Source organism: Ursus americanus, chromosome 18, assembly GCF_024610735.1.
Source record: "Ursus americanus isolate L20-20 chromosome 18, mUrsAme1.1.p, whole genome shotgun sequence".
NCBI lineage: Eukaryota > Metazoa > Chordata > Mammalia > Carnivora > Ursidae > Ursus > Ursus americanus.
This window is the reverse complement of record NC_142144.1, coordinates 55182848-55205098: the sequence shown is the minus strand read 5'-3', so window position 1 is coordinate 55205098 and position 22251 is coordinate 55182848.

Below are 22251 nucleotides of genomic sequence, written 5' to 3'. Positions count from 1 at the left end.
AAGAAACTAGAGTAAAAATGGCATTTTCTATTACAGACTTTTAACCTGTTCATAATATAGAACAGGCAGCCATGTAGCTGACTGGGGTATAATAGGAAAAATAGTACTGTAGATGCATTAATTTAAAATGGAATTAGACTATTATAAATTGGGAAGGAAAAATAAAGTATAAAATAGAAATATTTCTTTTGCTGCACTCAAATAGGGATTACAGGGCTATTTTAGAAAAGAGGATTTCCTGTTTTATTCAATGTGAGGTCATTTTATATACTTTGTGTTTCTTTTTTTCTTTTTTCTTTCTTTTCCTCTTCTGTATTTATTCTGACAAGGTCAACAGTCTATGTGGAGCATTCTGCAGCCACCCATTTATTTTAAAGAACCAAACTTCTATATTGTTACAATCCTTCCTATGCCATTTTTGAGGTATTGTCTTTCTTCCTCTTGTCTGTTGTGTGTATGCATCCAATTAACAGACTATTTCCTTCAACTCTTAACATGACTCAGCAGGCTGTGATCAAGCTATAGATATAGCATTATTTTTGATTTTCAAAATATATGCCTAATCATCTTCTCATTAATTGGATGATTCAACTATGAAAAGTATTTCCTGACCTAGGTTCAAATAGCTTACTATATTATGTGGGTAATATTTTGCTATTGCTAGTATTTTTCAGTGTTAGGTAGTGAAATATTGCAGAAAATAAGAAATGCTTATTAAAATTGAGCATCTTGAAAATTTAATAAAAAAAGTAAGAACTAGATAATTAGTTGATCCGTGGATGAGGGGAAAGGTGAAAAAATTAAAATTTTGTTGGGAATAGAGCACTTTATATATGAAATAGAGAAAACAAAAATCGAATTGAATTTTTATTAAAGAAGAACATGATACTCAAGAGATAACACTGTGTGACCATTAGGCATTATTTACCAACGTCATGTAAGATATTTGTTTTCTAAAGAAAGATCTTCACAGATATTTTGTTTCAATCTCTTCCTTGATTTTTAACATTGAGATCAGCAATGTACATTATACTCTTTTATATCATTTACAGTGATTAGTGCTGTGTGATTGCTGAAAATATACGAATTGATTGGCAGGATGATATGTTCTGAGGTATCCTGTAAAACACATGTGCCAGGTTTCAAGGACACGCATCTTTTAGAAATATTTTATCTTCAGGGGTACCTGGGTGGCTCAGTCGTTAAGTGTCTTTCTTCGGCTCAGGTCATGATCCCAGGGTCCTGGGATCGAACCCCACTTCAGGCTCCCTGCTCAGCGGGAAGCCTGCTTCTCCCTCTCCCACTCTCCCTGCTTGTGTTCCCTCTCTTGCTGTGTGTCTCTCTGTCAAATAAATAAATAAAATCTTAAAAGAAAAAGAAAAATTATATTCAATAAGGTATATGTCCTCTGGATCTATTCAGAAGCCATGAAGCTATATATGGTATGAAGTGCAATCCCAAATTCTAACCATTGCCTATGATATAGTTTTAGGATGGCCAAAGGAGGACGTGTTAGGAAAAACACATGTTTTCAAGGTGTAATTTCTGGATAAATATTTAATGAATAAACAAAGAATGAAGAAAATTGTTAATAAACAGATTATCCTTATTCTTAATTATCCCAACCACAGAGTGTCTTTTCAAAATCATAGCTCTTACCATGTCATTTCTCTATTTTAACCCTCTGAGGACAAACCATTTTCTTCAAGGTAAATTCAAATTCAAAACAGTAAGTATTGCTGTATTTCAGAGTTCTGTTCTTGGCAGTTTTCTCTGCTACTCTTTATTTTCCTTACATGATTTTGTCTGCCTCCATGACTTTGGTTAACACCTGTCCATATCTCCCATCTACACTTAGATTTTGAAAACCCAACTCTATAAATCTGGCACCTGCCAATATAATCACCTAACATTTTTTTTGTTGTTGCTTTTTATTTAAATTCAATTAACCAACTTATAGTACATCATTAGTTTCAGATGTAGTGTTCAATCATTTATCAGTTTTGTATAACACCTGGTGCTCATCACATCATGTGCCCTCCTTAATGCCCATCACCCAATCACCTAACATTTAATGTCCCATGTCTCTAACTAATCTCATGATCTTACTTGTAAACCCATCTATTCCTCACTTAATTTTATTCCGTCATCACTTTAGTATTATCAAGGCCATGGTATAGTAGAAAACAACCATAAAAACTTAGTGCCTTAAAAAAATACAAGAATTTATTTCATAATCTTACCAGTCTATTTGGCTTGGCTGGGGATTTTGGTTAGCATAACTTTTAACTCAAGGACTTAGCCTGCTGAAGTATAAACTATTAACAATACTGGGTACTGCTGCAAAGAGAAAGAAGATGGAAAATCACACTCTCCTTCTAAAGCTTCCTCATGAAAGTAGAGATGTTACTTCTTGAATTTCATCAGATAAAGCAAGTCATGTGGCCACACTTTCCCACAAATGGCAATATCCATGTTCTTGGAGAAAGACCATAAATATTGTGATGTGAAAGCACTAAAGATCCTATCTACCTTCTTATTTAAACTATACACTAAGTGCTAATCTTTACACTTCTTCACTTGCTATTGTTTTCCATGTCTTATCATCAAATTTTATTAATGTCAGTTCCTAAATATCTCTCATATCTGTTTCCTCAACTCCAACCCAACTGCTATCCTACTGCTACTCAACCTTGATAATCTTTTCCCTGGACGATTGCATCACCTTTATTACTCTGATTCTAAATTTACCATTCCCCAGTCCATTCCTAAATTTGTAACCAGAGGATATCTTAAAATGTGGCACTAATTTTATCTGTCCTATTCTTACAGTTCTTCAACACTATGGCTTCACTTCAATTTATAGTTTTAGTTCTAAGCCTCCTTGCTGGAATAAAAGGTGTTTTATTGTCAAATCCTGGTCTACTTTTCTGTTCTCATCTCACACTTCTCTTCTTTGGCACCTTTTTTATGCTCCTAACATAATGCACTACTTGTTATTCTCCCCCAAGCAAATCATCCTTTCTCATATTGTTAAACATTGTACATACTGTCTTTTTGAAAATGTTCTTGTTCTCAAACCTCTATTTATCTTTCAAGATTAATTTCAAACATAAGCCCCTTATCATGACTTTCTTGCCTCTTCCTTTCAAATAGCAGAATTAATTTCCTGAGCCTCTGCTTTCATATACTGGAACACTACACAGCTCTATTAATCCATTTCTCAAATTGTATTCAACTACATATGTGCTTGTGAGTTCCTTCATGGTCAGGATCACATCTTATTCATAGTCTATGGCATGGAATAGGCACTCAATAAATGCTTCTGGAATTTAAACAAATATTTTTATTTTTCTACTCTTTTGGAGCCATTTTACCAAGTATTACCTTAGAATGTCTGCATAATTTACCTAGGATTAAAAGTGTTGAGAGGATGCTGGATCTTAGGAAGCCAATTTTTTTCAACCATTTTATTTGGACTGTTTTTCAAATTACTTTTTGGAAACTGGGTTTAGATAACACTGTTCTGAAAATACTATTATGTAGGTAACACTCATGAACTTCATATTAAAACTTCTCATTTACAAAACTAATTGCCTAGTAATGTAGCTTCAAATGCAAGTTTTAATGTTTAATCTGTTAATTTGGATTTGATTTATAGGGTTTTAGAAAATAAGAGCATCTGGCTTTTCGTAGTCCACCGCTATCTAAAATAATAATCCCACCTTTTAATTTTCCTAATGATTGTGTACACCATGAAGAAATTACTATAATCAATGCTGTTGTATGTATTTTACAACAAAGAAGTAGATAAGAGAATGTGTAGTAGAAAAAATGTTTCCTGGCAAAGTTGATGCACAATTGTTGGAAAATTTCAGCAACAATACCATATACAGTTAAAAGAATTGACCAATGAATGTATGCTTGGTTTGAAATTAAAAGCATAAAAAACTAAGGCATCACACATTTGCTGCTTTACTGACATATTCCTAGAAAAAGTTTTTGTTAGAAATAAAATGACAAAAGGACATAATGTTTGTCCACAATAATTTTTTAGTGTAGAGATGAAATGCATATAAGTGGTTTCCACTGGGTAAAATGAGGGCAAATATAGAAACAATAACGATTATTATAGGTTCTGCATCATGTGCATTAATACTTTAAACAGCCATGGGAACTCAATGTTATTATTCCATTCTACAGGTAAAGAAAATCAGAGAGTAACTGTAATTTATCTACATTTCATAACTAGTCAGCAAAGATTGTAATCTAGGTCTGAATTTCTTCTAAGTCCATGCTCAATGCTGCCCTAGCTTTCCATACGGACCACTGCATCGTAATTTGTAACAACTACCATTTATACAAGGAGCCTTTATTACTTGCCTGTTACAGGCTTCCTTTATTTGGGTAACTTAAAATTGAATGAGGATGCTTTAATCAAATACCTTTACAACCAGGAATGCAATGTTAATTATAATTCTATGTCTTTTCATCATTTTCCTTGGGAAAAAAAATACTATTATATATTCAGTAAATTTGCTGGTATGGAATGTTGGTAGATTAGGTCATTGACTGTGTGACCAAACTCAAAAAGATGCTCCGTCCAAGCACTAGTGTCTTTGAAATTCTAAACTTTACTAATTCTTTTCTATTAAATATTACTTTTTACTCATTTTCCAATTTCAAAGTGCATCTACTTAGGCCTGAGTGTCTCATAAAACATGTTAAATCCTGATGGAAATTGTTGCCCGAGGGGACAGAATGAAAGCATTGAGTATCTACACTGAAAGTGATTGTAAAAGGTGTTTATGGGAATGCACAGGGGTGGGCAGACTTAAAAATTATGTGCTTTAATAAAGCAGTACTTGTTTATATTCCAAGATTAACATATTTTGCGCATCTACATATCCAGCTTGCCCAGCTGTGGGGTAAAGAAGTAAGTGTAAGGGGTAAGGCATAAAAGCTGTGAGCGAACATCAAAAATGAAGTCAGAGTCTTTATTACAGATATATTTTCCACTTTACCCTACAACAACATCCTTTTCACAAGTTTAAGGCAGCTTGCTTTTCAACCTGTATATTACAGAGTTAGAATACTTACATTCCAGAACAACCACCACAGTTTTGCTTCTGTACAAGTGGTTGCTAAAACTGTAAGATTTCCCTCTTACTTTATCCATGAAAGAGGAAAATTAGAGAAATGACATGTGAGAAGAAATAGAAAATAAATTACAAAAGTAAATCAGTTTCAAGATGTGTTAACTCTTTGGGGCTGAGAGCAGTGAGCACCAGCATTTGCTTGTGATGTACCTTTTCTTTTCCTAAACTTTGTGCTTAATTGTAAGCATATTAACATTAACATATTTGTAATTATTTACCATTTTCCTTACAGATATAATTATAGTAAATTACAATATTGCTATATGTGATTAGAGCAATTATAAGTTTAATCTTAGATTAAACTTAGCTTGCGAAACACTTGAACATGACTGGTGAAAGGACTTCCCAGCAGGTCTTCAACTAACTTTTCCCCCTTCACTGCATCATTGGAATGCTACTGAAAGAAAAGTGATAAACACTAATTTGGTGATTCTCTTTTGGAATTATACATTTATATATTATAGTTTTCTCCGTTGAACAGTTAACATTCTTCAGAATTCTTATGGGGAAAATATAGACGAGAGAGTAAGTCAATTCACTGAAAGGAAATTCTACATATAGTCATATTTTGAAGTTGTAGTGATTACTAGATTGATGGTATTAAAATAGATAAAGGGTATTTTCATATTATAATACTTATAAAGCAGAAATGTAATTATAGTCCATATTTTTATTAGAATTCCAGTATTTAATATTCCAATATTTATTTAAATGTACTTAAATTTAATTTAAAAATTCATTTTTCTGGGGAAAAATCTAGAAGAATTTATAGGTACCCCATATAATGTGAAATTATATCTAAGTATTTATAATAAAAGTTATTTCACATGAAAGTAAATAATGTAAGTGAGTTTCTGGATATAAAATATTTTTATAACTTTGGAAAAATTATCTTCATTCTCACATTTCAAAGAGAATAAATATATGAGTATTTTAACAACTTTGATTTTTGAATACAAATATGAACTTAAGTATAAGATAAAGAAGATGTATTAATTAAGGAGTTTGTCCTCTATTAAGAAATTACAAAGGTCAGGGCTCCTGGGTGACTCAGTTGGTTAAGCATCTTCCTTAGGCTCAGGTCATGATCCCGGAGTCCTGTGATCAAGCACTGCATTGGGGCTCCCTGCTCAGGGGGGAGTCTGCTTCTCCCTCTGCCTCTACTGCTACCCTTGCTTGTGCCCTCTCACTCTCTCTGTCAAATAAATAAAATCTTTAAAAAAGAAAAAAGAAATTACAAAGGTCATTTAAGCCAGCTAACTGGTTTAAACCTCACTTAAGAGGTAAATGAAGTTTTTGTCCCCACGATAGCTAGACCTCTATCATTGTGTTTATTCCCTGAGATATGGTATTTAAAACATTTTGAGAAACAATGGTAAAGTTTCTATGCCAGAATAGCTATTATATGTTTTATTAATAAGTAGTTCATTGTTTATTAGAAGAATTGATTCACACAATGAATAATTTTATGAGGGTTGAGTTTACAACAATGATGAAATTTAGCAGCTATAGATGCAGACTGACTTTTTACTTTTTATTTTTATCCTCTTCATGTAACCTTCCTATTTATAGAGAACGATAGTTACCACAATTTTCAGGAATAATAATTGCATAATGGAGCTATTTAAAATATTGATGAAAAATACTTCTGTGCTATTAACAGTTTTGTTAGTTCTAACGGACTATACTGGAAAGTTTCTAACTGTTCTATTTACAGTAACTTAAGCCCTTATAATAATGTCTAAGATTACTCTATTAATTTTCCTTTTTGTGATGAATGATATTGTTTCCATGAGAATATATATGAATTAGCAGTACTGGACTTATTTTATGACCTATAATTAAGTCAAATCATTCTTCTACTCTTGGTATTAAGAGAGAAAAGAAACTTTTCAGAATATAAAAATTAGAAAAAGTAGGAAACTAAATAAATTTAGTAAAGATTTGCTTCCAAAGGATTTAACTTTCTTGTGCTGGGCATGCTCTGGGCACTAAGGATGTAGACACAAACAAACAAACAAAAATTCTCTGACCTAATAGAGTTTGCATTTTAGTAGGAAAGACAAAAACCAAACACATAATAAATATGCAGCTGAAAGTATTGGTAAAGAAGATTAAGAAAAAGAATCTGGGAAAGAGAGTGGAGTATGTTGTGTGAGATGACATTATTTTAGATAGAATGGATAAGGTAAGTTTCACTGAGAAAGTAACATTTGCACAAAGACATCTATTAAGGGACACAGTAAGCCATATGAACATTGGGAAAAGAGTAATCCCACAAAAGAAAAAGAAAAGCAAAAATGTTGGAATTTGGAGCATATTTAGCTTTCTGTAAGTGGATCATGAAGGTCTTATGGACTATAAGAATGTGTCCAGATTTTATTCTGAGAAACATGGGAAGCCACAAGAGAAAGTTTAGCAGGAAACTGTTTATCATGTTGTTCATGCTCACTCTGATTAATTGGAAGGAGGCCGAAATCTAAATGACATGAATACTGACCAATCAGAATGATCAACATCCATAAAAACCTGGTATTTTCATACTGATGAGTAAAGAGATGAATATCAATCAAACTGTCCCAGAAAGGGAATAATAGATCATTTTAAATGCTTACTGATATAATTAGTAAGAATTTGTAGACAATTGACCCCAAATTAGTACTACTAATCCTGTGTTCTTTTTATTATCTGATGCTTCCTCAATTACTAAACAAAATGTTATACACACTGCACAACAGAGTTTTAACTTATTTTCTATATATTAATATTAGAGTTAATAAGATAATCCAAAATTTGATTTGAAAACATTTTCTTACAAAAAGGTTGTGATTTTTTCCCATAGTAGAACTTATGGAGAAAGTACTAATTATTTTTGAAAAAAAAAAAAAAGAACTAATAGCAGTCAGAGAGGTTTTTCTCAGTCTAAAAGTAAGGAGATAATTCAATTTTAAATTTTTTCTTGACACTACATTGCCAATATAAAATAAAGAACCTCAAAGTTGTATTATGCTTTTAATCTTTTACTCTGTAAATCAATTTTTAGCAATATAACTCAATGAAATAATCAGAAATGGAACATAATAAATAAACACAGTAATTATAATTCCATTTTATTTAAAGTGGTAAGAACGTAAAATGAATAAAAGTAAAGAAGAAAAACAGAGAATGGAATAAAATAAATTGTATTATGGTCACATGATAGAATACTCTGTAGTCATTAACAACCATGCTTTCACTGAATATTTAATGTTAGGGTAAAAAAAGTTTAGAATTTATTTACGCTTGAAATGGTGTCACAAAATAGTGTATGAGAGAGTACACAAAACAATTTTTGGGATGTGTTTTCAAACATTGATAATAATTATGAAACCATCAAAGATAAAAATTAACAATAAAAGGGATATAGTCATTTCTTATTTTATCTTACAAATATTTTCTACTTTATAGCTTTTGTATAAACATGTATTAATTTCTATCAGAATGAGAGAAAACAAAATTGGAAATAAATTGAAAATAAATCTGTTTGGTTTACATATATATATATAAGTAAATATAGCTATATATCCTGTGAGATCATATATCGCATATCAGTTCCCATTTTTGACTAATGTATCCCCACCACTACCACCCCTGTCACTTTGTTGCTAACATTTACTTAATACATACAGACAAAAAAGATTAAGAAAACAAGATTAAGGGAAAAAATTCTACCCAGATAGGTTCATCTTTTTGTTCAAGTGCTTCATATACCTTCACCCAAACTGTTGACAGTATCTTTGGTTCCTCTTTTCCATTATAAGGTCCTGGACTGGAAGTTGACTACTAGAAAATGAAAGCATAGGCCAAATAGCAACTTCATGCTTGCAACTTACTTATACTCCAAGTGTGAGTCAAGTTTGACAGTAGTTAAGCAGATTATAGAATAAGAAAATTAAATACATATATATTTAAATTACTGACACCAATTCTGAAAGGAAAGTTTCAGGAGCTTATTAGGAAGAGAAACACCAAATGTTAAGAGTTACTTATTTCTAAGTTTTAATTATTTAGAAGCATTTGTTTAGTAAACGTTCAATTTTAATTTTAGACTGAAATCATGCCTAATTTTACACATGATTTCACACAACTGTTTTTCCATAAGTTAGGTTTTCTGTTATTTGACTAGAATAGAAGTATGATTTTGATTTATATCTCTTGAAATGCATTTGAGTCTTTATCAGTTTAGAATTGACAGTCAGGTTTTATGTAAATTATTTTCACAAAGTGCATTTTTAATATTAACCCTGCCCCAGTGATTCTTCAATGTTTTTTTCCTTTTAAAGTCATGCATTTAAAATTAAAAATAAACTTTTTTAAAAAATAAAGAATACGTTAATCATGTACTTGTAATTCTAAAATAATTACATAAATGAATGCATTTTTGCTTTTAACAAGTAAGAATGAATCTTTCAAGTTTTATTTCTGATAATTTCACTTTCACATTTCTGATGCCATAAAATACAGGTCATCATAAAATACTCAAATACCACAGCATAAAATGTCTTTTTAATATAATAATTTAGCCAGAACTTACAAGCAATAGACCAGCTATAGGGTCAACAGAGCCTTTAAGGTATTTTGAAAAAAAAAATTCTTAAAAGCAAGTTAGCTCAAAATGAATTATTACTTTTGAGTATATGTCTACCAAATTAGTCTATTAGATATTTAATAAATATAAATAATTTGATAGTTTCTCAAAAATTTCACATTGTACATTGAAATTTCTTAAGCTCCAAATATTTTGACATGCCTCTACCATAAGAGCTTATTCTTTGCTGGAATCCAAAGACTCAAGAAATTCTGTATGTACACAGGATATTAGAAGGAAATTACGTAAAGAAAGCCTAATATGGACCTATCTTGACCTTAACTATTTCATACAGATGAATTTCTCACTTTAGTTAACATTTTTCAAGTGAAACTGTAAGGAAATATAATTGTACGTTTATTAATACTGATGTGAAAATGTTTTATTATAGATATATAGAGGAAGGTTGAAGAACAGAGGGACAATTAGATGACAAAATAGTATAGCATAAAGTACTCTATAGAGAGTGAGGGGAAACTAGCATTGGAAGAGGCAGAAATCCCAGGAAAACAGATTAATTTTTTTCTACTTCCCCTTGCTTGAAGAATCAGGGAAATGTTTGCAGGTTCGCAAGAAGCCCATAAGCTACCTGTGGCCATAACAGGGCCCAGAGTCTCTGAAGGCAGGGAAGTCTCAAAGATTGTCTGGCAGCAGCTTCATGGAATAGACATGCTATAACTGCTATCCCTGTCTACCTTGCACACAGATCCCGTGCCCAACCCAACTGCCTTAATGGAATCCTTCTTGGTTATGAGTGAGCATGAGACGAAGTTTGAGTCAATCATGGTCACAATGACTGTGTACTTGGGCTAAATAGGGCCAATGTGAGCTCTTTCCTAGGAACTTCACTACAAGACATTGATAGGAAAACTTCTTTTCCTCTGGTTAGCTCTCCTAGAATATCTTGAGAGCTGCCTTTGGCTCTTTTTTGCTTAGATAATAATGTATTCAGTAAGAGAAAAGGAGGCCAATTGTGGAGAAACAGAAATATAAGACTTAAAGAGAAAGATGAATTCTAGACTCTCAGGTTCCTAATTTCTTCATGTCCATTTTTTCCCCCATCTGATGTGTCAATGAATAGATATGCAGGCTAGGAGCTGTTATTTGGGCCAAGACTAAACTACTCACTTGAAGTGGGGACTACAATTACAAGGAAGTTTAAGATAGATTAAATATTTTGGTATTATAAAACCTAATAGGTAAAAATAAGTTGATATTTAAAAAGTGAAAGCAACACATAAAAATGGTCAAGTATCATCCTTGATTTGTCCTTAAATGTCTCATAGTATATTTATTATCTGAATATTAAATTCTAACATTACCAAGTCAGTGCAAGTATACTGATGTTTAATATTCTATTTATGTCCTCCATGGTTGCATTTATAGTACTTGTCATACTTTACAAAAATATATTGTGCAGTGGTCATGGCTCTGCTTAGAATATTTCCTTTTAACCCCAATATAAAAGGAGCTTTGGTTTATAACCATATGAAAAGTCCAAAAATATTCCTCTACATTTTGATAAGCAAAAATAGGATATAAGGAGTACAAATTATTGCTAAGAACCACTTGGAAGGATTCAGCAAAGACACTGTCAACAGCTACTATGGGAAAATACATGAGTGTATAGGGAAACCAGTGACTGCATATCCACCTAATTGTTACAATGTCTAGGTCAGCAATTCCTAGTGATTACATCCTTCTGAGAAAGACAGTTGTAGAGATATCTATACCTACATTGTATGTGATGCAATGAGGACATTTAAAAACCTGAAAGAGGTTTTATTTACTTATTTATTTATTTATTTATTTATTTATTTATTTATTTATCTTTAAAGATTTTATTTATTTGACAGAGAGAGAGACAGCCAGCGAGAGAGGGAACACAAGCAGAGGGAGTGGGAGAGGAAGAAACAGGCTTCCAGCAGAGAGCAGGGAGCCCGATAAGGGGCTCCATCCCAGGACTCTGGGATCAAGCCCTGAGCCAAAGGCAGACGCTTAACGACTGAGCCACCCAGGGGTCCTCTGAAAGAGGTTTTAAAACCATTTTTAAGTGTTACAAGTTTTAGAGTATTTGCAAGATCTGCTATTTTTTATTACGCTGTTTTATTTACCCCATAAAAGCAAATACAGTATCCTTATTAGTGGAAGCAAACATGAAAGCAAAGCAATCATTCCCTGATGAGTTAGAGAAACTATTAAAAATAGCTAAAAGGTAATAAATAAAATTGCCACAATAAAGAAGGTATCATTGAAGAAACAAATCCCCAGCATATTGTCTATTATTTTCCCTTTTAACACTGATCTACAGTTCTTCCGGCTACAGTGCTTGGAGGCATTTACCCTCTACAGTTGTTCTAATTATATCTATCAAATGTGATGCATGTTTAATTGGATTTTAATAGGATTGTAGCTCCTTGTTTAGCAGCCAGTTTAACAGGAGACTAATTTATTCCTGATAAGGTATGGGGTCTTCAGTTCTTCCTACTAAATAAGAATTCGAAATGTGTTTGAAAACCAATGTCTTGGGTGAAGTTCCTGTCCTGAATGCAAATCTTTATAAACCAAAGTGGGTGATTATTTTGCCCATGTTCTGACTGGGTTGAGAAGAGAAATTAAAATGTTTAATAGTCCTGCCCTTGAAAAATTTGCTTAAAAACTGCTCCCTAAAATTTTCTTCAGGTTAATTACATACTGGGTGCAAATTTTCGTAAAAATATTGTAACAGCAGGTACATTTCCTGCTTGAGGGAAGGAAGTCTAAACCAATAACAAATTAATTCTATGAAAACATGAACAAGCTAGCTGACCAAAAGTTATAGTATTCATCAAAAAACATTGACATATAAAGAAGGCGTAGAATTTTTAAACAGTAGTTTCATGGCAGTTGAATCCATTACCATGTAAAGTTTTTTTTTTTTTCTATTAGGTTCTATTGGGTTCTTAGGTATTATTTTTGGTAAGAATATATTAAAAAGTATTTAACTATGTCAGTGCAGCATGGTGCTTTATGTGGCTGGAACTTAATCATAATCATGCTCACATACTTATCTATCTCCAGAGAGATGGTTTCCATTTTGATAGTGATGACAGAACAATGAGTAGGTGTTAATCATTACATTGTCAGAACAGTCACCTGAATGTTTGAATAATAATTTGAGGCATCTTTGGAAAAGCAGGTACTACAGGAAACAAGGGGAAGTGTGGCTTCAATAATAATGTGTCTTTATCATTAATACATAGAAATGCCTTCTTTAACACATATTAATCAGGTGTCATTATTTTCACACTTTCAAATTTTAGAATAATTGAAGGTGACTAAAATTAATGCACATTTAGGTGAGTTGATGAAGTAAACTTTGAAAATTTCAAATGAATCACAAGACCACTATATGTGTCTATTTGTTACCGACATCCTGTTCCTCATACTATTTATTCTATAAAATATGTAAAGCTACTTTGAAAATACCTCATTAATACTTATCAACCTTCTGTGCTTAATTGTGTGAAGAAGGGAAACAGCAAATTCAGTCATGAAAACAAAATTCATTATGTGAGTTGCAGGTGCAGGCAAACTAAGAAAAATCAGGACACCTTTAAAAAAAATCAATTAGGAATTTCAAGGCTTCATTTTCTAGAACCCTTGATCATAAGGCATCAAGACGAGTACAGGGCTGTTCATTTAGATTTTGATTAAAAACATGACAATGTATTTTGTATAGATGAAAGTTGTCTATACCATTACTCCTTGAATTCTACCATGATTCTGAGGCCAGTAAAGCGTTAAGTACCTGACATTCATTTTGTCACATGGCTTCTCTGTGTAGAGCATGGCATGAACTAATTTCTGTAACCTCCTGTAGCAAGTGTAAATCAAGGAGCTACGTGGTAGGATACAAAGGGGAACAAACGACCCCTGACCTTAATTAGGCCAGATATTTCTTGCAGAGAAAGAATATATACATAAAACATAACTCTGCAAGAGAGCATATGAAAATGTCAGTTGAAGTTAGATATATTTTTAAGCTCTGCAGGAAACAGATTTCCTAGCCAACTTCCATATTCTTCATCTTTATTCTGAAAATTTTTTACTGTCTTACCATTCACCTCCAGGTGTTTATGAGTTCCTTACACTCTTGATATGTCCAGCAAATCTTATCTTTTCCCATCTGGTTCACCAAAACATCCAGAACTAACATCTATAGAAGTGTGCTTGCCAGGGTAAACATAAGCATTGTATTTTAAATCAGCGTGTCTGGGTTTCTGGCTCTGGCTCTGCCGGTTATGAGTTGTGTGATTTCAAATACATTACTCACCATCTGTAAGACTTCCTAGCCACAGCTGTAAGATGTGGATTATAATGGTGTCTACTTCAATGTTGTTTTATTAAATGAAGTAAACCATTCAAGACACTTAGCACAATCCTTGGCCCATAGTAAGTGGCCAGGTGTTGGTTGGTTGCTATTGGCGGGTGGTCATATAGTCATCCATCTACAAGTTTTTGTTTAAATTAAATCTGGGAACAGTACAAACTAATATCTGTATTGTAACTATAGACTTTCTTGTGCTGAACTACTGTTGCTCAAATGCTGATTGTACTTTGGAGCTGTAATGACTTGATAAGAGAAAGTAATGACAACTGGCTAATCTTGATATTCAATGCTTTTTTCTTGGTAATTATGGTAAAAATAGAGTTCAAAGGATACCAGTAAGATGCATTTGTCTAGAATTATGGCTGAAATTTCTTATGATCAAGGGTTCTAGAAATTCAAATTTGTTCTATGGCCCAATATTATTATTTAAGTGTGTTTTTGTTATTTATTAATAAGAAAAAGGTGTCATTAGCCTTTTATTTTTGATTTTATTGAATAGCATATCAAATTTTATGAAAACCAGCAAGATTTAATATAATTCCAAAGTCATACAATTAATTTTGTGTTTTTTTTGGCAATGATTTCTTGGCTATGAAACCAAAAGCACAGGGAACAAAAGCAAAAATAGACAGGTGGGACTACATCAAACTGAAAAGCTTCTGCACAGAAAAGCAACAGAATAAAAGGCAACTTACAGATAGGGAGCAAATATTTGTGGACTATATACCTGATATGGGGTTAATATGCAAAATATATGAGGAACACCTACAACTCAATAGCAAAACAAGCAAACAGAAAAAAAAACCTCAACACAATTCAAAACTGTGCTAAGGACTTGAAAAGACATTTCTCCAAAGAAATGGTGAGCAGGTATATGAAATGGTGTTCAATATCACTAATTGTTAGGGAACTGCAAAGCAAACCACACTGAGATATCACCTCACAGTTGTTAGAGTGGCAAACACCAAAACAAAACAAAAAAAGATAAGTGGTAGCAAGAGTAAGGAGAAGTTAGAACCTTTGTACACTTGTTTGGGAATGTAAATTGGTACACCCATTATGGAAAACAGTATGGCTATTCTTCAAAATATTAAAAATAAAACTACCAGATTATGATCCAGCAACTCTATTTCTGGGTATATATCCAAAAGATCTGAAATCAGTAACTTGAAGAGATATCTACACTTCTATGTTCATTATATACTTATTCACAATGGTTAAGATATGGAGAAGACCTAAATTTCCATCAAAAGATGAATGGATTAAGAAAATGGGGCATGTACATACAATAGAATGTTATTTGGCCTTTAAAAGAAGGAAATCTTGCAATATGTGACATCATAGATGAACTTTGAAGATGTTATGTGAAGTGAATAAGCCAGTCACATAAGGGCAAATATTCAATGATTACATTTACATGAGGTATCTAAAATAGTCAAACTCATAAAAGCAGAGAATTGAACAGTGGTTGCCAAGGGTTGGGCGGAGGGGTAAGTAGGGAGTTGTTCAATGGGTATAAATGTGTAGTTGTGCAGGATGAATGAACTCTATAGGTTTGCTGTACATCATAGTGTCTACAGTTAACAACACTGTGCTATGCACTTAACAAATCTGTTAAAAGTGTAGATCTTAGGTTAAATGCTCTTACCACATACACTCAACAAAGGGGTATGAAAAAACTTTTGGAGGTAATAATTACGTTTATTACCTTGGTTGTGGTGGTTGTTTCACCAGTGTATGCACATGTCCAGACTATCAAATTGTATACATTATATATGTGCAGTTTTTGGCATGCCAATCATATGTCAATACGGTGGTTAATTAACAAATAAAATAAAATAAAATAAAATAAAATAAAATAAAATAAAATAAAGGTATAATTGTGTACTTATGTTTAGGGGTTATGAGGGTGTGTTCTGAATTCAAATGTCCTGAATTCAAAGTTGATCCCTACTACTTACTAGCTATATAATCTTGGGTAAGGTGTTTAATCTATTTGTACCTCAGTTTACTCATTTTTAAAATGGGAATATTGATAGTATCTCCTTTAGAACATTATTTCATGGTTTATAAGAGATTGTGTTTGTGAACACTTAACATAATGCTTGGCACGTTGTAAGTGCTGAATAAGTTTTTGCAAGTAATATCATCCGCAATACAAATACATTCTGTATGATGAGCAATGTACAGTATGAAGGCCAGAGAAGGGTACTAAGGGGATGTAAAACAGGAGGTATGACTTTATCTAGGCAGTTAGCTAGGCAAGTACACATTGTGGGGGAGGAGGGTGTCAGTGACCCAGTTTGAAAGATTGGCATGAGCAAGTCCTTTCCCAAGACAGGAAGAAAATACCATATGTTTGAAGAAATGAAGAATGATCACGTGGTTGGATTATAAAGGATGGAGATGGAAGAGGGGGTTGTGGCAAGACATGAGGCTATGGAATTAGGCAACAACAAAATTATACCTATTGTTTTAAACCATGTATAAGGTTTTAGTCTTTAACCAAAGTGCAATGGGAGGTAACTAAATGATATTAAGCATGGACATTACATGATCACATATATGCTTAAAAAATAAATAAAATAATAAGTGCTTCTGCCGCAATAAAAAAAAAAGTATACCAAAGTAGTAGCAAGGAGATTCCTCAAAATCTTATTGCAGTAATTAAAAAACGAGATGATTTTAGCCTGTATTCGTTTGTATTAGGTTATCAAAATTTGGAATAGAAAGAAGTGAATGAATTAGAGCAGTTTTCAATAATACTGGGTATATATTAGAACTTCGTGGGTTTTAAAATTATTATTATTAATCCAATGTCTAGGACCTACATCAGACCAATTGAATCAGAATTTCTGGAGATGGGACTCAGGCAAGTATACATTTTTAAAATGCTCCCCAGGCTATTCTACTATTCAGGACAAGATGAAAATTACTAGATTAGAGACGTACAGAGAAGGAAGAACAGACAGGACTTGATTGATTGGATGTGGTAGGTTATAAAGGCAGTAAAGAACGAGTACCCAGGTTTCTGAGTTTTTTTGTAACAGGATGGATAATGGTAACATTTATTCAGACAGGAAATGTAGAGAGAGAGCAAGTTTTTGATGAAAAGGTAGATTCTGCTTGAATATGTTGAGTTTGAAGATCCTAGCCAAATGCAGATGCAGGGGAAGCAGTTGGGTCTGAGATCTGGGACTCAGAAGAAATACTGGGTGTGAAGGTATGAAACTAGGAAGGATTTTGTATAGATAGTACCTGATATTGGGTGTGAATATAGCATACAAAAAAAAAAAAAAGGCTTTACAGTGAGAACGCTAGGACTAAATCCTGAGGAATTCCAACATTGAGTATTTAGTTAGAGTAGAAGGAACTTAGAAAGAAAACAGAATAAATGCTGTAGTGTATTCAAAGCCAAGGGAATAGATTTCAGGAAGTGGGTTGTGGTCAAATATGTTGACTTCTGCTAAGAGGTATAGTAATACAAGTACTGAATGAGTTACATTATCACCTGGAAGAATCCAAGTCCAGTGCAATTCAACTTCTATTTCGTTTCTATACTGAAACAGCACAAAAAGTGTCCAGAGGAAAATAAAAAGCAATAAGGAGTAAAACATAACCCTACCAAATTTTTCTTGGATATTTCCTTTCTCATATTCTCACTTTTTCTCTTCAAATTCACATCTTCTTTTCAGCTCTCAGTCCTCCAATATTCATTCCCTGTTTGTTATACTTTGATTCATTTTACTAAGAAAATAGAAGCAAACAGAAGATAAATATTTCATTCTCCCAATTCTTCCTCTTACCTATGTGCATCAGTGCTTGCAATCTTTTCTTTCCATTACCATGGAGAAATGTTCTTACTCCTATTTGATGCCAGTCACTCCAGTTTTAAACCAAATCTTATTTCATAAAAGTTTACCATTGCTCTCAACCTCCCTCAGTGCTGCATCACCATTTCCCCCCTCAGACTTTCTCATTTGTCCCATTAGTGTTTTTCTGTATATTAATATTCAAGCAAATCTCCACCTGAAAATGGTCATCCTCTTTTGACCTCAAACTGCCTTTATCCACTTCATCATTTCTTTTTCCTCTTTATTGCATACCAACTGAAACAAAAAACCAAAAAAAAAAGAAAAACGAACAAACAAAAAAACCTAAAACAAACCCCCCGCCAAAACCCAAACAAACAAAACTTTATTTTTTAGAGTAGTTTTAACTGCAAACAGTTTTAAATAGCAAAATTGTGAGGAAGATGCAAAGATTTCCCATATACCCCCTCCCTCACCCCATGCAAAGCCTCTCTCTTTATCAACTCACTTACCAGAGCAGTACATTTGTTACAACTGATGAACCTATAGTGACACATCATAATCACCTCTGATCCATAGTTGACATTATGGTTCACTCTTGGTATAGTACATTCTATGGGTTTGGACAAATGTATAATGACATGTATCTGTCATTGCAGTATCACTTACAGTATTTTCCATACCCTAAAAGTTCTCTGTACTCTACCTATTTATCTGTCTCTACGTTCCTTAACTGCTGATCTTTCTGTTTCCATTATTTGGCCTTTCACAAAGGGTCGTATAGCTGGAATCACACAGTAGGTAGCTTTCTCAGACCAGCTTTTTTCACTTAGTAATATGCATTTAAATTTCCTCCGTGTTTTCATGGTTTCATGGGTCATTTCTTTTTAGTAATGAATAATATTCGATTGAATAGATGTAACACAATTTATCCATTAACTTACCAAAGGACATATTAGTTGCTTCCAAGTTTTAGAAATTATGAATAAAGATGCTATAAATATCTGTGTGCAGATTTTTGTGCGGACATAAGATTTTAACTCTTTTTAACTCTTCGGTAAGTATCAAGGAACATGATCATTGGGTTATATGATAAGAATATGTTCAGTTTGTAAAAAAAAAACAAAACAAAACACCAAATTGTCTTTCAAAATGGCTGTACCAATTTACATTCCCATCAGCAATGAAGGAGAGTTCCTCTGTTCCACATCTTCAGCAGTATTTGGTATTGCCAGTTTTCTGGATTTTGGTAATCCTAAAAGGGATGCAGTGGTATCTCGTTGTTTTAATTTTTGTTTCCGTGATGACATATGGTGTGGAGTACCTTTTTGTATGCTTATTTGCCATCTATGTATCTTCTTTGGTGAGGTATCTCTTAAAGTTTTTGACTCATTTTTAATTAGGTTATATATTTTGATTATTAGCTCTTATGAGATACATCCTTTGCAAATATTTTCTTCCACTCTGGTAATCTTCTCATTCTCATGACATTGTCTTTCACAAAGCAGAAGTTTTTAATTTTACTGAAGTATAGTCTTTCAGTTACTTATTTCATGGATCATGCTTTTGGTGTTCTATCTAGATGGCCCAAGGTCAATAAGTTTTTTCTCCTATGTTATCTTGTAGGAGTTTCATAGTTTTGCATTTTACATTTAGGCCTGTATCCATTTGGAGTTAATTTTTGAGAAGGATGTAAGGTCTATGTCTAGATTTTTTTTTTTTAATGCATGTGGATGTCCAGTTGCTCCAGTACCATTTGTTGAAGAGACTGTCTTTGCTCCATTATGCCTCATTTGCTCCTTTGTCAAAAATCAGTTCACTATATTTATTGAAGTCTATTTCTGGGGTCTCTATTCTGTTCTTTTGATCTGTTTGTTTTTTTCTTAAATGCCATGCTGTCTTGATTACTGTAGTTTTGAAGTTGAGGTCTTAAACTCGTGTAGTGTCAGAAGAACTTTGTTCTTCTTCACTACTTTGTTGGGAAGTATGGGTCTTTTGCCTCCCCATATAAACTTTAGAATCAGTTCGTTTATATTCAGAAAATAATTTGATGGGATTTTGATTGGGATTATGTTGAATCTATAGATCAAAGTGGGAAAAACTGAAATCTTGAAATACTGAATGTGTCTATACATGAACATGGGCTATCTCCATTTATTTAATCTTTGATTTTGTTCATCAGAGTTTTGTAGTTTTCCTCACATAGATACAGTACATGCTTTGTTGGATTTATATCTAGGTATGTAATCTTTACGGGTGCTAATGTAAATGGCACTGAGTTTTTAATTGCAAATGACCCTTCTTTATTGTTGGAATATAGGAAAGCAATTGACTTCTTTAAATAATCTTGTATCCTGCAATTTTGCTATATTCCTGTATTTCCAGGAGCTTTTGTTCATTCTTTTCTACATTGATGACCATGTCATCTGTGAAGAGACAGTTCTTTTACTTTTCTTGTCCTATTACATCAGCTAGAAATTCCAGTGCAATATTGAAAAGGAGTAGTAGGAGACATCCTTGTCTTGTTCCTGTTCTTGATGGAAAAGCTTCAAATTTCTCACCATTATGTTAGTCGTATATTTTTGTAAATATTATCAAGTTGAGGAATTTCCTCTCTATTTTTATCTTACTGAGCATTTTTATCATGGATGGGTGTTGAATTTTGTCCAATGCTTTTTCTGCATCTATTGATATGATTGTGTGATTTTTCTTCTTTGGCCCATTGATGTAATGGATTACATTAACCATTTTCAAATATTGAACCAACCTAGCATACCTGGGAGAAATCCTATTTGATCATGGCATCTAATTATTTTTATACATTGTTGGATTTTGTTTGTGGGATTTGTTTGCTGATTTAAGAATTTATGCATCTATGTTTATAAGAGATATTAATTTGTAGGTTTCTTTTCTTGTAACACATCTTTTTAAAGGAACACTATTTCTACTATGTCCATTTGGCAAAGTTCCCATTTTATCTCTTTTTGGAAATCCAACACAGGTGACTATGTTAATTCTATCACCCAATTTATGTCACACTATCAACATTGAGACTTATAAAGACCATCTCTTATATTTCTTTTTTTTTTTTAAGATTTTATTTATTTATTTGACAGAGAGAGGGACAGCCAGTGAGAGAGGGAACACAAGAAGGGGGAGTGGGAGAGGAAGAAGCAGGCTCCCAGCATAAGAGCCCAGGATCATGCCCTGAGCCAAAGGCAGACACTTAAAACTGAGCCACCAGGTGCCCCTCTTATATTTCTTATGTAACTCCCTTGTCTCCATTTATCTTCTCCTCTCTTAGCAACCATTGTGATTGAAATTTATCTTTGAGTGTGAGTTATCATAAAACATGTAGTCATTTATTATGCATATGTTTTCTGGACACATTTATGGTATGTTATAAAACATATAGAGTACTTTGCGTTTCTCATATTTTCCTTCTATAGTATTAGTAATTATCCATGTTGCTATTATACATGCAAGCTTTAGTTAAAATTGTTACATAGAATTCCACAGTATTTTTCTACCACATTAGTTATCCATGTTCTCCAGTGATGCACACCTAGATCTCCCTAATATTCCAGATTGTCTTTATGCATGAAAATACCACTGATAACTGTATTTTTATATGCTTTCTTTTTTGAACCAACTTGATAATTTCTGTGCTATATGCCCAGGAAGTTTACTGGGAGTAAAAATCTTTATAACTAACCAACTGACTGACTAACTAGTTAACTAACTTACTAACACAAATATGTATGCATACATATACATGTATACAAATTGTAAGTGTGGTCAAATCTCTCTTCAAAATGTCTACTAGTCTACAATTAAATCATTATATGAGAGACTCTATATTTCCACAACCATATCATATTTTTACTTTATTTAAAATGCCTTCTATTTGTAGCTGTTCTCTCTCTTTAATACTGTAGTTCATTTATTTGCATTTTTAATGTAACTTTTTTTTCAAGTTGGTTAATCTTTTATAGATGTGAAATATATTTTAGTTAAGTAATTTTTTATGTATCATTGACTTCTCTCTTTTTTAAATATTATTTTCTTATGTTTTGTCTTAGTCAATGAAGCTTTTGTTATCACTTCAGTAAAACTATTCTTGTCAGTATCACTAACAACCACCTTCATGCCAAATCTAATAGCCAATATTTATACTTATTTAACTTCTTAATTGCTTATGACATGATTACCCTTGCCCACTTTCTTGAGATGCTTCTTTTTCTTGATTTCTAGCATATTATTCTCACCTAATTGCATTCT